The following is a 15,300-nucleotide window of genomic DNA, read 5'->3' as shown; positions in this document are numbered from 1 at the left end:
GAGAAGGCCCTCTGTGTTTTGAGTGCAATGAGCCGGGACACTTTAGAGCCAACTGTCCCAAGATGGCAACATCATTCCCCCAAGGTAACAGAGGAAATCAAGGCCGTGGAACCCCTACCCACCAAGGTGCAAGAGGCAGTGGTCGTGGCAGAGGCCGCGGAGGAACAGTTGCTAGAACTGCCTGTGTTATAAGTGAAGAACCAACCTTGGAAGAGGCTGAAGAAGAGCGCGCCACCGTCCATGCGGCAGTAGAACACCAAGGTCCGAATAAACAATTTGGTGTAATCCAAGCCCCCGCCACTCATCATCACGGTAAGCCATTTCAGCTTTTGATTGATTGTGGCAGTACCCATTCATTCCTTTCTCCTAGGTGCTTGCAAAAATTAAACTTGAGTCAAAAATCAGCTAGAAAAATGATTGTAGAGTTAGCCAGTGGGAAAGAAGTAGTATCTCGCCACTCTATAGGAAACCTTGATTTTGAGCTGGGTAATGAGCAAACTCATGGTCACTTTAGAGTCTTGCCACTAGGAATTTATGATGGAATCCTTGGGATGGATTGGTTAATTGCGAACAAAGCTAGCATTCATTGTAACCAGGGGAGTATCACTTTTGAAAATGAGCATGGCCAAGTAATATCTGTTCAGGGGATCACAGGAAAACCTAAGTCTAGGGTAGTCAAGGCAAAACATCTTCTCAAGGGAACACGTAAGGGTCAGCAAGCTTTCTTAGTCAAACTCAACAAAGTCTTTGAACCTAGTATGGAGACAGAACCCTCTTGGCTCCAAGAATTCTCTGACATCTTCCCTGACGAGCTTACAGGGTTACCGCCTCCTCGAGAAGTTGACCATGAAATCGAGGTGATCCCTGGAGCTCAACCCGTCTCAAAAACTCCCTATAAAATGTCCCTTCCTGAAGCCATTGAACTTAAGGATCAACTTTCCCAACTCATTGAACAAGGATTTGTACGCCCCAGTAGCTCTCCGTGGTTGGGGAGCACCTGTTCTTTTCCAAAAAAAGAAGGACGGGACTCTCCGCCTCTGCATAGATTATCGAGGGCTAAATCAAGTCACTGTCAAGAATAAGTATCCTATCCCTCGCATCGATGAACTTCTTGACAGGCTTCATGGGGCCAAAGTCTTCTCAAAAATAGATTTGAGGTCTGGTTACTATCAGATCAAAGTCAAGGAAGCAGATATACCCAAAACAGCCTTTAATACCCGTTATGGCCACTATGAGTTTACTGTAATGTCATTCGGGTTAACCAATGCTCCTGCAACCTTCAACCGCCTAATGCAAGATATATTCCGCCCGTACTTGGATGAGTTTGTGCTTGTTTTCGTTGATGACATCCTAATCTACTCCAAATCAATGGAAGAGCATGAGGAGCATGTGCGTAGAGTTCTGCAATTGCTGCGCAGACACAAACTCTATGCCAAGAAGAGCAAATGTACCTTCTTTACTCATCAAATTGAGTATCTTGGATTCATCGTCTCCAAAGATGGCATCTCAGTAGACCCTGCCAAAGTCAAGGATATTCTAGAATGGCCACCCCCTAAATCAGTTCGTGAAGTTCGTGGATTCTTGGGAATCACGGGTTGGTATAGGATTTTTATCAAAGATTATGCCTTGGTAGCTGCACCCTTGACAAATCTTCTTAAGAAGGATTGCAAAATAGTGTGGCTGCCAATCCATCAAAACAGCTTTGATCAGCTGAAAGTCATTATTACTTCTATCCCAGTCTTAAAGCTTCCTGATTTCTCCAAGGAATTTGAAGTGGTTACCGATGCTAGTAGTCTAGCACTTGGTGGTGTCTTAGGCCAAGAAGGAAGACCAGTCGCTTATACTTCCCGCAAGCTGAAGCAATATGAAGCAAACTATGCCACCCATGATTTGGAACTCTTAGCAGTTGTTCATTGCCTCAAATTATGGAGACATTATCTCTTGGGAGGCAAATTCGAGCTTGTAACTGACCACAAAAGTCTAAAGTGGATCTTCACCCAGCCTAACCTCAACATGCGGCAAAGGAGATGGATTGAAATTCTACAAGAATATGATTTCGACATCAAATTCCGCCCTGGGAAAGATAATGTGGTAACTGATGCGCTTAGCCGCAAATCCTTCTTGAATGCAATTTCAATGCCAAATAATCCCATACTGGTCAAGGTGGAAGAAGTCTCATCTCATGACCCAGATTATCAAAGGATGATAAAGTTAGTAGAAGAAGAGGGACATTCAGAGAAAGAGAAGAATCTAATCAAGGGATACTCCACTCATGAAGGAAGCCTCTACTTCAATCACAGGCTATGTATCCCTAAGGATCCTGCTTTAAAGAAACTAATCCTCCATGAAGCTCATGATAGCCCTGTTGCAGGACACCCAGGTTATGCAAAAACATTAAATGCGGTAAGAAGGAGCTTTCATTGGGCAGGCTTGAAAAATGATGTGCTTCGGTACTTGAAACAATGTCTCTCATGCCAAAGGATCAAGGCTGAAAGGGTCAAGATGCCTGGAAAGCTTCAACCCTTAGATATTCCCCAAATGAAGTGGGAGTGCATTAGTATGGATTTTGTCACAAGTCTCCCCACTGTTCAAGGAGGATATGACTCCATTCTAGTAGTAGTGGACTTACTTACCAAAGTAGCTCACCTTATACCAGCAAAAAAGACCTTCAAAGCTTCTGATGTTGCTCGAATATTCATCAAGGAAGTCCTCAAACTTCATGGTCTCCCAAAAAGGATAGTAAGTGATCGGGATTCTGACTTCACTTCAAAATTCTGGCAGTCTTTATTTCAAGCTCTGGGGACTCAACTTTGCTTTAGCACAGCTTATCACCCAGAGACCGATGGCCAGACTGAAAGAGTCAATCAAGTAATTGAAGACATTCTCAGAGCATACTGTGGACGGGAGCCCAGAAGGTGGATTCAATACCTTCCTCTGGTAGAATTTGCCTACAATGCGTCTTATCATCAAAGCATAGGAATGTCACCATTCAAAGCACTCTATGGGCAAGAATGCTTGTCTCCTCTAAATTTCTCTGATCCGACCATAAGAGTTGAGGCATCCAGGAAAATGCTCGAAGAGATGGAGGAACAAACCAAAGCTATCCAAAGGGATATTAAAGCTGCCCAAGATCGACAAAAGCATTATGCTGACAACAAGAGGTCTGAAAGGATCTTCAAGGAAGGAGACAAAGTTCTTCTACGAGTGCGCCCCAAACGAAGTTCTCTATCACTTGGGAAATATAAGAAGCTCAGCCCTAGGTATTGTGGTCCTTATACAGTTATCAAGTGTCTAGGTAAAAGTGCCTATAAACTCCAACTTCCAGCCCATATCAAAGTCCATAATGTATTTCATGTAAGTTTGTTAAAGCCATATGTCCCCAGTCTCGATCATATTCTTGATGATGAACAAGTTGTAATCCCTACTCAAGGAGTCCTTGAATTACAGCCCAATAGCATCATAGATTCTAGGGAAAGGCAACTCCGAAATAGAACTCTTGTAGAACATCTAGTTCAGTGGAAAGATTACCCTGAAGAGGATGCAACTTGGGAAGATGAAGCTACACTCTTAAAGGATTATCCCCAATTCATGACGAGATGAGGACATCTCGATTTCTTTAAGGGGGGAAGGATGTAACGTACCCATCTTCACTAATAAAGAAATGTCCATGTAATTATGAGTTTTTATGGTATAAATATCAATAATTTTATTATTTGAGTCATTTCCACTTAGAATCTTCAAATTCTGAGCCCAAATTTGGAATCTGCGCGCGATTTTATCCTAATATAGGATTTTACAGCATCCAAAACGGACACCGGATCAAGCCTATACGCTAATTTCAATCATTTTAGTTAGAAAACGGCGACCTTTAAACCTTAATAAATGCACGACCACACGTCCGATTGACGAACGGTCTGAACCCCTGCGACCAGGAGAACCTCCCGGACAAAAAAAAAAAATTTCGCCCCTCGGGGCGGTCCGGCACGCAAATCGAGGCGGGCGCCCCAAATTTGGGTGCCCCGCCCCAAAAATTTGATCCGTACACACTTACTAGGACGCCCGTACAATGGCCGCCCAAGAACCAAAGGACGGCCGCCCACTGTTTGGTCCACGCGTACCCTTGGGCGGACACCCAGACCGGATAAGGTACATGCGTACCACTCCTTTCCCAGACAACCGACACCGTACCTTTCCAGTAGACCCATGCAGGCCACTGATCCATAGCCTTTGAAGGTACACCGTCCTTTCGTCCCTGCTTTGTGCAGCGCCCGCACCCTCACCCCTCAGCTATATAAACCCTCGGGGTGCTCCTCAGTCGGCACGCACTTCTGTGTAGCGTATGCCCTGTTGTGCCGCCGTCCGTACCGCCGTAGCGTACTTGCTGCAAGTACAGCCGCCCTTGCAACCACCCCTCTCACACCCCCTCATTTGGCTCTTTTCAGATAAGCCAATTTTTCTCCATCCTCCTCTTGCCATGGACCAGTGTCCTTAACTCTTCTCCCCTCCCGTGTGAATAGACTTACAGAGAGGCTTGCAGCAACCCCTCCCAGCCCTCTCCACGTTTTTGCCTTTGGCCTTAAGGACATCTCACAATCCCCCCCCATTTGCGTAGACTTTAGTAAGGGATTTTTGGCTCAAGCGAGGGTTCGTGCGCCATATTCTTTTGCTCATACGGTGAGCAAACGAGCTCGGAATTCAGATCCGACTGAAGCGTTTCGATCGCAGCAGCGAGCTCTACAAGGCGACGCCTAAGATGGCCTCATCCCGGAGACGGCAAAATATTGCCTCAAGAGGCGCACGTAACAACGAGATGGAGGGAGATGCGCCCAATGCGGCTCCAGTCCTCCCTTTTAAAGTCCCTCAAGGAAACGGTGGCCAGGTTAGCTTGGTTAATTTTCAAAAGAAGAGAATTTTCCTTAAATTAGTATTAATGAATGGTGTCTTTTTCTTTTAAAACGAGGACATAAAAGTTATATGAAATTACGAATTATGTGATGTTGTTTTCGATAAATTGCGTTGAAATAGCTATCTTCATGAATTGTGAATGCTATACTTAGAAAATTGCATTGAAGTTGTTATCTTTGGAATTCAAGATTTCTTTTGGCTTCAACGCTAACTCCGTTCCGTGCTTGTGTAGCCGGGCGGCGTCATTAGCAAAGCCCGGGAATGGCCCAAGGTATCCCTCATACCTTTGTGAGAATAAGGATCGCCGATTGAGGCGAGAGATTATGAGGCTGCCTAGTTCTGAGGGCCCAGGCTAGTGCGGTAAATAAGCCCACCCTAGTACGCAGACATCCCTCTGAGAGGCGGGAGGATCGAGCGATGGAGCCTGAGAGGGCGACAGGCCGGCTTGAGTCCTCGCCAGCGGCCGACGATGAGGTGTATAGTCCCGTAGGGTTTTGCCCAGCATGTAGAGGCTGGAAGGCCGAATTCTAGATCATGGGCAGAATAAGAATAAGAGAGCCGGATTGGCTTGTATGGAAATGGATTCATGTATAAACTTTTTATATAATTGCATCTTGTCTTTGGTATGATTGTATTGTGTAAGAAGGCTGTTATAACGAACCTTGTGAAGAAGGGCCCTAATTAAGGAATATGCTTATTTATGTCAAACAGTGTGGTAGTATTAATTAGAAAACAAATTGATGCGTGAGTAGGGTGGAAAGTGGGAGGATGGAATGCCCTAACGGCACCATCCTACGGATGGGTGGACCCGATTAGTCGGGTAGCTTTCCAACAAATTAAGTGAAAGCCCTACGTTAGATAGTTAGGTTCTTGGGCAACTCTATTCAAGAAGACTAGGCCAGCGGCTGTGCCTTGCATAAGATGAGGAAAAAAGCGGTGTCCCTAGAAATCAAGTCTAGTAGTTGCCCAATTTTTGATCAATTGCCCTATGGGTGATTTGATGTTTAGGAAATCACGCTCCCCCTGCGGGATAGAGCTAGGTCATACCTATAAATCGTATCCTTGAATCTCTACAGGGTCAAGGTGTCGATGAATAGGAAATTTTTCCCAAAATAAGACTTAGCGGACTATCTTAAGTGTTTCTCCCATTTTTAAAGAGAGGAACCTTACAAAGAGAGAGTAGAGAGAGAGAGAGAGAGATGGCTGGAAATTCAGTATATTCATATGGTACAAAAAGGTACATAAATCCTTTGAAAAGGTAGTAAAATACCTAAACAAACTCCTAGTTCTATGACCCAGCCAACAAGGGGCTGAATGACAAACAATGAGCAAACTTGCCTTTTATAGGCTGGAGAATATCCCATGGACTGGCCGACTGCTCGTCGGCCAGCTCCTAGACAAATAATTCACATAATGATGTGTCCCTCCACAAGATACTCCACAGAAAATGCTCCAAAAATCTGGTTCTGTTCTGATCTTCTCTTCTTTATCTTGTTGCCTCCTTAGGGTTAGCCTTTGTGAGAAGCATGTACATGTGTGTGCACATGACACCTGTTCCGATGTGTTCTTGCTTTGTGAAGAAGAATCCTCATCTAAAGCCTTTTCTTCTATGATCAACATAGATATCAAGTCTCGAAAGTTGGGAATATTCTCCCTGACTGTAATGGAGGTCTTGAATGGCTTGTACTCTTTGCCAAGCCCATTCAGACAGACACTCACCAAATCATCACTCTTGCTTTAACTGTAACTTCCTTGCCTTTGTGTTCGTCTGGAACATCTGAACCAGATTCTGCTATCATGCAACTACTGGAGTGTTTGCATCATGTATGTGTCCTATCATAGTATCTGTGACACTAAAGCCAGTACATGACCAGGAGGTCGGGGGCCGAGTTTTGAGCTGACCAGATCAGTCCGTCAGGGGTGTCCTCTCGCCCCTTTCCTTTTTCTCTTCTTTGCGGAGGCTATGAGTATGTCTTTGACGGCAGAGGAGGTTGGTTTGAGAGGACTTCAGCTCCCAGTCCGGGGGGAGGATTTGCTTGATGCTGAGTTTGCAGACGACACGGGCTTATTTTTGCATGGCCAAGAGGCCAATCTTATTCGGGCAGAGCAGTCGCTCCAAGTTTTTAGTGCAGCTTCGGGAGCATTGATCAATTGGCGCAAGACAGTGGCCTTTTGGATCAGTAGTGCTCCCACTCCGGCATGGAGCCCGGACCCCGGTTTTAGATGGATTCCTCCAAGCACAGCAGTGCGGTATTTGGGATGCCAGATTGGCCTTGATTTGTCACCTGAGCAGCAGATTGCCCCGCTTCTTCTGAGCATTCGGAAGAAGCTATTGTATTGGAGTACAGCTAGACTATCCTTGGCTGGGAGGGTGGTGGTGGCAAATCAGGTGCTGTTAGCGACTATGTGGTACATTACGTCTTGCTGGATTTTCTCGAGCTCTTGCATCAGCCAGGTACAGAGGCTGATCAGGAACTTTCTGTGGTCTGGGCGGGATGGTCAGCCAGCTCGAGCAAAGGTTGCATGGGCAGTTATTACACTTCCGCTGGCTCAGGGCGGTTTGGGCATTATAGATCCAGTCGATCAGAGTAGAGCCTTATTGGGGAAGCTTATTGTTCGGGGGTTGCTTCCAGGCGCTGAGCCTTGGAAAGAGCTCCTCTTGCAGCGACTGCAGGCCCGGGCGCCTCCTGCAGGGGGTACTTGGGCACCAGAGATTCGCTGGATCTTCATAGAGATGAGGAGGACAGGCCTCAGTAGAGGATGGGAGGACAGATTTGCTTTGAGTATCCTGAGAGCTTGGGAGCTGCTGAGACCGGGGCTCTCTCAGCGGCCTCCTTCTTGTGTTGAGGAGCGGGCCAGGCAGCCGCTCATCTGGAGCCCAGCGGTTCATACAGAGCAGGGTCATATGCTGGGTTCTCGGCCTCGTCTAGCCTGGGGACCTTTAGCGGCAGGCCCAGCTCGTAGTTTTGGAGACTGGCAGGCTTTCTGCAGTCTACCAGAGGAGACCCAGGTGGAGAGGCTGAGTCACTTCAGAGGGGGGTTGATTATGAGGGATGATATTCAGGAGGCACTTACAGAGGAGTGGTTCACACCTCTCGAGCCAGTGGCCCCACGGTGGATGGGAGCCTTTACACAGTTGGAGATCCTAATTGCTGTCAGAGCTAGCACTGAGGATGGCAGATGCCTCTATTATGAGATACAGGATGAGGGCAGACTCCAGAGAGTGGAGGTGGAGTCGCCTTTGGTTGCAGAGTGCACTTTTCAGAGGATTCGGGTAGTGGCTGCCGCTTCTCGGAAGTGGCATATTGACCCCGACCCTGCTGACGTGCTCCCGGATTGGCGCATATGGGCATATGCAGCGCGCCCCTTGGCCCGGCTACAGTGGGACCCCGGGGAGTACGAGTGGCATGATCCTTATGCATCCCTTGAGGCCACAGAGAGTATACTGTTCGGCTGGGACGGCATATTTTGACAGCGAGGAGGACGGTTTCTCCAGCGGCAGCGGGGCATTGGCGATTGCAGGGACTATCACAGGAGTTCCTGGAGGATTTCTGGGCTCGACTCTGGGCTAGTCGACAGGCCCGCAGGATCTCGGCTTTTCAGTGGCTGGTCGCCCACAGGGGCTCAGCGGTTGGCACTTGGCTTGTTTACAGCGGTCTTCCGGCGGCCTGCGTCCGATGCGGCCACCCTATGGAGACACAGAGACATTGCCTTTGGGACTGCCCTCAGGCACAGCAGATTTGGCTGCGGATGCTGCGTATTCTCGCCCCCCTCTCTCCAGAGGGTATGTTTACGTGGGGTGCCGCTGCTTGGTCGACTTCATCAGGGCCTGCTATGGGCTATGAGATGGAGCAGGGCAGTCAGGCCATCAGATTTATTAGGGGCCAGCCTCGCCTGGTTCCGGCACCGGATTTCTCGTCCGTCAACTGGACACAGGAGAGGGATTTACGATGGGAGCTCCTCAGCAGCCTCACCATCTGGTTCACCTGGAGGGCCCGGTGCTTTACGGCCTTTGAGGGGAGATTAGAGCCACCAGCAGAGACTGTTCGGGGGATTTGGCAGGAGTTGATCCACACCCTGCGAGGACAGTACGACCGCATCCGGGGAGACTCGGATGAGGCGATCTTACGGCGCCAGGCCTTTCACACCACTTGGCGCTGCGGCCCGTTCTACACCCTACACACAGGATCCCCCCGTTGGCACTACAGGCCACCTGTTTGGCTCTTCCCCCCCCCTATTGTATGATTTAGCCGCTCAGTTCTTTAGACTGATGCTTGTATTTTGCAGCACCTAGGGAGAGTCTCCCGGACTGCCATGATGTATTCACTGCTCTTCTCTCTGTTAGGAGCAGGAGAGATCTCTTTTGTAGCCCTACGGGCGTTTTTTACATAACTAATGAAAGGATCTTTTCTCGGAAAAAAAAAAAAGCCAGTACATGACTTTTCTTGCACCCTGATTCCAATCCTTGAATGCCTTTATATCTACAGGAGTGGCATTCTCCTCAGATAACTCTGGAGGCTCCTCATTGTCTCCTTCTACATAATCCCAAAATCCTTTACCCATTAGGAAATTGGTCATTCTGAACTTCCAAGCATGGAAGTTATTCTTATCCAGCTTCTCACTAACAATCTGATTAATTCCATCCGACATGTTTTCCTGCAACAATCAAATAACCTGCAACAATCAAATAACCTGCAAACAGACAACTTTTGTATGCAGCCTGTAATGTAGCTAGCAGTATCTCTTGTCACTGCTGCAGCAACGGTACTTCAGCACAGCCTGTGTGTCACCAAATGTGACCAGAGTACATGTACATACACCCAGTATCAACAATACATGTGCAAACCCTGTCTGCACTTCCAAAATGCACTGCTACACTGCAATAACCAAATTTCCAGTAGAAACAGTTCTCCACCAGAACTTCCAAAAAACTGTCGAAAATACCTTGTAGTGACGAAACGGGGCCCGTAACGCACCCGAAACGCAAATCTGGCTTAAAGAACTCTGTCCAATAGGACGATATACCTGCCTTGTAGCTCCGCTCCTACGAAATATCAACAATACATGTGCAAACCCTGTCTGCATTTCCAAAATGCACTGCTGCACTGCAATAATCTGATTTCGAGCAGAAACAGTTCTCTACTAGAACTTCCAAAAAACTGTCGAAAGTATCCTACAATGGCGAAACGGGGCTCGTAACGCACCCGAAACGCGAATCTAGCTGAAAGAACTCTGTCCAATAAGACGATATACCTACTTTGTAGCTCCACTCCTACAAAGACAGCTCCTCAATCGGAGATGTGTAGCTCCCAAAGCTAGTGAGGGAGTGTTGTACCTAAACCAAGAAGGGGAAAGAGATGATGGAGCTCTTACTCGTGTAGTACCCCAAAGCTACTAAGGGGGTGTTGTATCTAAACCAAGAAGGGGAAAGAGATGATGGTGCTCTTACTCGTGTAGTACCGCTTCTTTCCTTGCTTATTCTTGCCTCTTGCTTGCCTCCTTAGCTCTCACACGAACCAGGCTCTGATACCATAAAGAGAATGTGGGGACGAAAGAGAGCTTCAAACCCTAGCAAGCAAACACACACACAAGAGAGAGCGGATAGCTGAATTTTCTTCTATCTTCTTCTTCTCTATTCAACCAACATAACATAAAAATAAGAGTACACACTATATGGGTTAGTACTCAACTACTACAACATACAAGGGTAGGTCTATAATGTGAACCCGACTAAATGAGCTGGCACTATAACTATGCCAGTCTCTAGTAATCCAAAATGGCTCACACAGCCTGTCATCCCACTGACCGCATATCATCCATAATCTCCCAGTGGTGTAGATGCGAAAGCTATCACCCAGGCGGGTCATCGATGTTCGCCGTAGCAGTAGTTGAGCTCGATATCTCAACACTCTCAACATGGCTCTTTCACCCCAAGAAAGTTTCTTCAAGTGAAATGCTTCTCTGATACCACTGTAAGCCCACCGGGACGTGCTATGATCGACTCAACCACGTGTCCAAGAGATAGAGATATAGAGAGAGAAAAGAGAGAAGGGAATAGGGATCTTGCACAGTACAGCACATTGAGCGGGGAACAGGCCCCGTCCCCTTTCAGGAATTTATTCAAGAACAATCCACGGGCACGCTGGCCAGAATCAATACAATCAATGAATACAAAACAAACAGATATGCCGATGCAGAATATCCAAGTCAATGTCGATGTCGAGACACGATCTCTGATGCTAAGCACACCACGGAGATGACCCACAAGTATCTCTCACCGAGCTAGTACCAAATCCAATATCCAAATCCAATGAATCCAAATCCAAGTTCATATCCAAGTCCAAGTTCTAGTTCTAGATCCAAGTCCAAAATCCAAGCTCCATGTCTACGCTCTATGTTCCATGTCCAAACTCCATGTTCATGTCCAAGCTCCATGTTCAAGCTCCATGTCCAAGCTCCATGTCTAAGCTCTATGTTCCATGTCCAATCCAATATCCAAGTCTATATCTAAATCCAAGTTCTAGTTCCAATCCAAATCCGAGTCCAAGTTCTAGTCCCAATCTAAATCCGAGTCCAAGAATCACTCCCTCATCCCATGAGTAATCTCCACAACTCCTCCAGCCTTGTCGATGAAGAAAACCATGGAAAAGCTCTTTCTGGCAAGAAAATTGATATAAAACCTATTTTAATGGTTTTCAAGCGATAAAAACCTCCAAAAAATAATTTTTAGGATTTTTTGATCAATTTTAGGGTTTCTAAAATTTGTAGGGTTTTTAAAATTTCGGTTTGTCTATGTCCATATGGATCCGTACAATCCTACTGACAGATGATGGCGTGGTGCTACAGCTGATGAAGGTGCTTTGAATTAGTGGGCAGCGATGAAAAAATCCATAATTTGGCTCATGATCAAGTAGAGATGATGATGGAGAAGAGAATCTCCACACTTCAACGAAGATGGCAACGGGATGAAGAGGTTCTTCTTCAACTTGATGCTCAAGAGAGGCTCATGCTTCTTTTATACTTGGGGAAGCCTTGCTTTTTGCCAAAAAGCCTTCATGCTTTTGCTTTGCCTTTTTATGCTTTGCTTTTTCCTTTTTGCCTTTGCTTTTGCTCTTTTTACTTTTATTAATAAAATATTACTCAACTTTTGGTGCTTTGCTTTTAATATAGCAAGTTAGCTATTTATGGCAGCAATTATCACTATATAAGTGATGCCTTGGGTTATTATTGTATAGTCAATCGTGCGGAGCACTTATGATGGGTCTGTGCCTGGGACAAAGTTTCTACTCTTCCCATGGACACCGCAGATCGCAGATAGTCTTTCCAAGGGCCCCTTGTGGGCAGGCGTTGGTGGTATGGGACGCTTGTGTTAACTGGCATGTCTCTGCAAGGTGGAACCTTAGCCCCTGGCTCGGGGGTGGAATCTTGATTGAAGTACCGATCCTACGATTGGGTGGTGAGCTTGCATGCACCCCTTTCATTTTGTTTTCTCTTATCTTGTTTGGACTGTGTATAGGAGATCTTGGTTAGAAAGACCTAGGAGGCCTTTTACAAGTAGGAGTTACCTAAACGTTTTCACATTGCACCACATCATGCTATTGATTTGTCGATTTCCACAAAGCTATTGGCAAGAGCTCAAATGATCAGTATACCAAGGCAACTGGAGGTAGAAGAGGTGGTAATCTGGGCCACCATGACACTACATTAACCAGTCACCCAGCATTGGCAATTTGGCAGAGCGCCCACAACTCACAACCTTTGAGAGGAAATACAAAGCACTAACAAGGTGAAACAGGGCACCCACTCTCCACTACACCCTTTGGACTCTGAAAACTTAAAAGATTGGCTGGCTGTTTCTGTTAATTCTTTTGCTATAGGGGCAAAGATGGTAGTCTTCGTCCCTTTTTCTACATGGAAGAGGGATCTGCAGCACCATTCAGATCCCTTACAGAGGTTTATTAGGGCCAGAAACCTTAGAGTAAGCCTTGGTAAGACCAGGGTTAACATCTTCCACACTAACCCAGGTTAACTGCACACAGTGAGCCTATCATGCACCCTATTGCACTCTAAACCTCCCTGAACTACAGTTGTACAAAATGCAACTCATCCGTCAAATTTATCCTAGCTAAATTTGCAGCTTCTCCACTGTGCACATTGAAGAATCATTTCTGCTGATTACAAACATTCCAAGAATTGATCACATGCAAAGGACAGACAAGGTCAGACAGAGACAGCCATGCCTTGCCTATGCATGCACCTGCTCAAAAAATGCTGTCTGTTGATCTGCATGGACCACACCGACCAGACCACATGTTGAATAACATCTCGTAAACTTTCAAGTTTCAACGCACCTTCCAGATACACATGACTACAGGCAGCCAAATTAGCAAGCAGAAATGAAACAGAGTTACCAAAGATGAGTTTTGACATCTCCACATTGATGGACTTGGAGCATGCTCCCATCCTAAATGAGTCTATACAAAGACCACTTTCTCAAGCTGCCCACTTGGAGCTTTATGGAGATGCCACAATACATGAGGGTTCGCTTACCACAAGCACTGAGAAAATGGCCTTTGTATAGACTCAAAAAGAATGGGGCAGCTCGATGTTTCATTATGCACTAGTTGCACGTAGAGGTGGGCAGAGAAATACAGAGCATGGATATATGGAGAGAAATGACCATGGTGTAATGATAGAGCTACAGTTTGCAAACTTTGAGCTACATTAGAAAGAATTGAGATATCAAAATATCAGGTCCAAGAAGAAACCAGCTGGGAGAGGCGTGAGCTACAACAGCACTGAGAAAGTATAATACGATTCGCCTACACAGAATATGTATAATGATGATGTGTAATACACACTTGACAAACTGCATGCAGCAGTAATGTACGGCCAAACCATGGTGAACCATGGTGCACGGCATTAAATACTGAACAGAAAGCATGCATTCAGTACTGGACAAAATAGCATAATGTTCGGATGTATGAGTATGTGCAGAAAGAACCCCAATGTACGACACCAACTGCATACAGTACCTATGTACAACTTAGACGGCAAGGCCATAACAGCATTCAACATGTATATGACTTATATATCAAAATTGCACCACGGGAGACTTACATGTACTGTAACAAGGATGCTGTGGAGAAGCTTTGCATGCTACGGCCAAGCTATGCCAAGGGCATGCGCTCCTCCTGATTCACAGTGGCCGCTTGCCATTGCCTTCCTTCACCGTATCCGCCAAAGGGAAGTTATTTTGTCCTGATGTAAAATTCTTCAAAAGTAAAAGATCTTGTTTTCCTGCTTCAAGAAGATGGACTTCAAATCAATACAGAATGTGCCCTCCTCTGGTGTTGTAGAAAAGCTGCTGCTGATTGGAAGCTGGTGGATCTCGGAACTATGAAAAGGGGAATTCTTGCTCATTACCGCCACTATAGAGTATAAGAACACTCGTGTGTGCGTGTGTGTGTGTGTGTGTGTGTGTGTGTGTGTCTCTCTCTCTCTCTCTCTCTCTCTCTCTCTCTCTCTCTGTGACAGAGATCCGTTCAAGAGAAGGGACTCGCTATGGCTTGCGTAGAGAAGCAAAAGGCCAGGTGTGGGGAGGAGGAAGCTAAGGTATCACCAAAATGCAAAAGTGTTCTTAATAGATCTAAGTCAAACCGAAAGGCGGGTGCTGATGATGACGCTGTAGGTAGTAGCAGTAGGTAGGTGAAAACGGGTCAAACGACAAAAGCTGGCAAATTGCCATTAGGAGTCTCGGAAGGAAACCCAGACGAAGCTTCCCCATGAAACTCATGGGGTAAGCTTCCAAGGATGAGAAGGGTTAATAGACTGCAGTATAGATGTAGAAGAAGGTGGAGAAGGGGTTTTCTCTCAGCCTTTCTACTAGCTTTTCAAGAGGTCTGAGGCACCATAGAATTGGGCTTTACTGGAAGAGGTGAGTTTAAGGATGACTGTGTAGAGAGAGAGAGAGAGAGAGAGAGAGAGAGAGAGGGGGGGGGGTGGAAAAATAGTCAAAATTGGGCCTCCTGATTCGTGCCTGTGGAGAAGAAAATGGATGAAAACACACACACACTTTCTCTCTCTAGACTCTGTGTTTGTGTGTGTCCCCCCCATGTGTGCTGTTCCTAGGAACACAACCGCCGCAATCACAGTGACACACACACACGTATGCACTACAAAAATGGGGCCAGCGTCCCACTAGTTAGAAAAATGGCGGTGTCGAGGGGCCGCTGTTGCTGGTGAAAAGGAGAACACACGTGATTTTCTCAATTCACATATTTATAGAAAGGGGAATTCTGTGACAGACACCCGCGAGCTTGCTTGCTACGCAGGGAAAACAAAGCTCCAGAAAATATATCAAAATCACACCAAGTGCAGTAAAAGCAAAAGAAC

The 15,300-nt window shown here is 46.2% G+C and overlaps 1 protein-coding gene across 5 annotated transcripts in view; it reads right to left on the bottom strand.

Annotated features, from left to right (window-relative positions):
• LOC147604217 (uncharacterized) overlaps positions 1-15,288 on the bottom strand; it is a 33,909-nt gene extending 18,621 nt beyond the window's left edge. For 3 of the 5 annotated variants that reach the window (XR_015265453.1, XR_015265455.1, XR_015265454.1), the window contains exon 1: positions 14,026-15,288. The gene's annotated coding sequence lies outside the window, so the exon portion shown is untranslated. The remainder of the gene's footprint in view (positions 1-14,025) is intronic. The other 2 variants (XR_015265456.1, XM_086795531.1) reach the window with 2 other exon arrangements.
• Between the last annotated feature and the right edge of the window lie 12 nt (positions 15,289-15,300).

Source organism: Cibotium barometz, chromosome 62 (genome assembly GCF_041138505.1).
Source record: "Cibotium barometz isolate CiBa-2024 chromosome 62, ASM4113850v1, whole genome shotgun sequence".
In the NCBI taxonomy this organism is placed as follows: domain Eukaryota; kingdom Viridiplantae; phylum Streptophyta; class Polypodiopsida; order Cyatheales; family Cibotiaceae; genus Cibotium; species Cibotium barometz.
The sequence above is the reverse complement of the archived record's forward strand: the minus strand, read 5'-3'. Positions and strand labels throughout refer to the sequence as shown.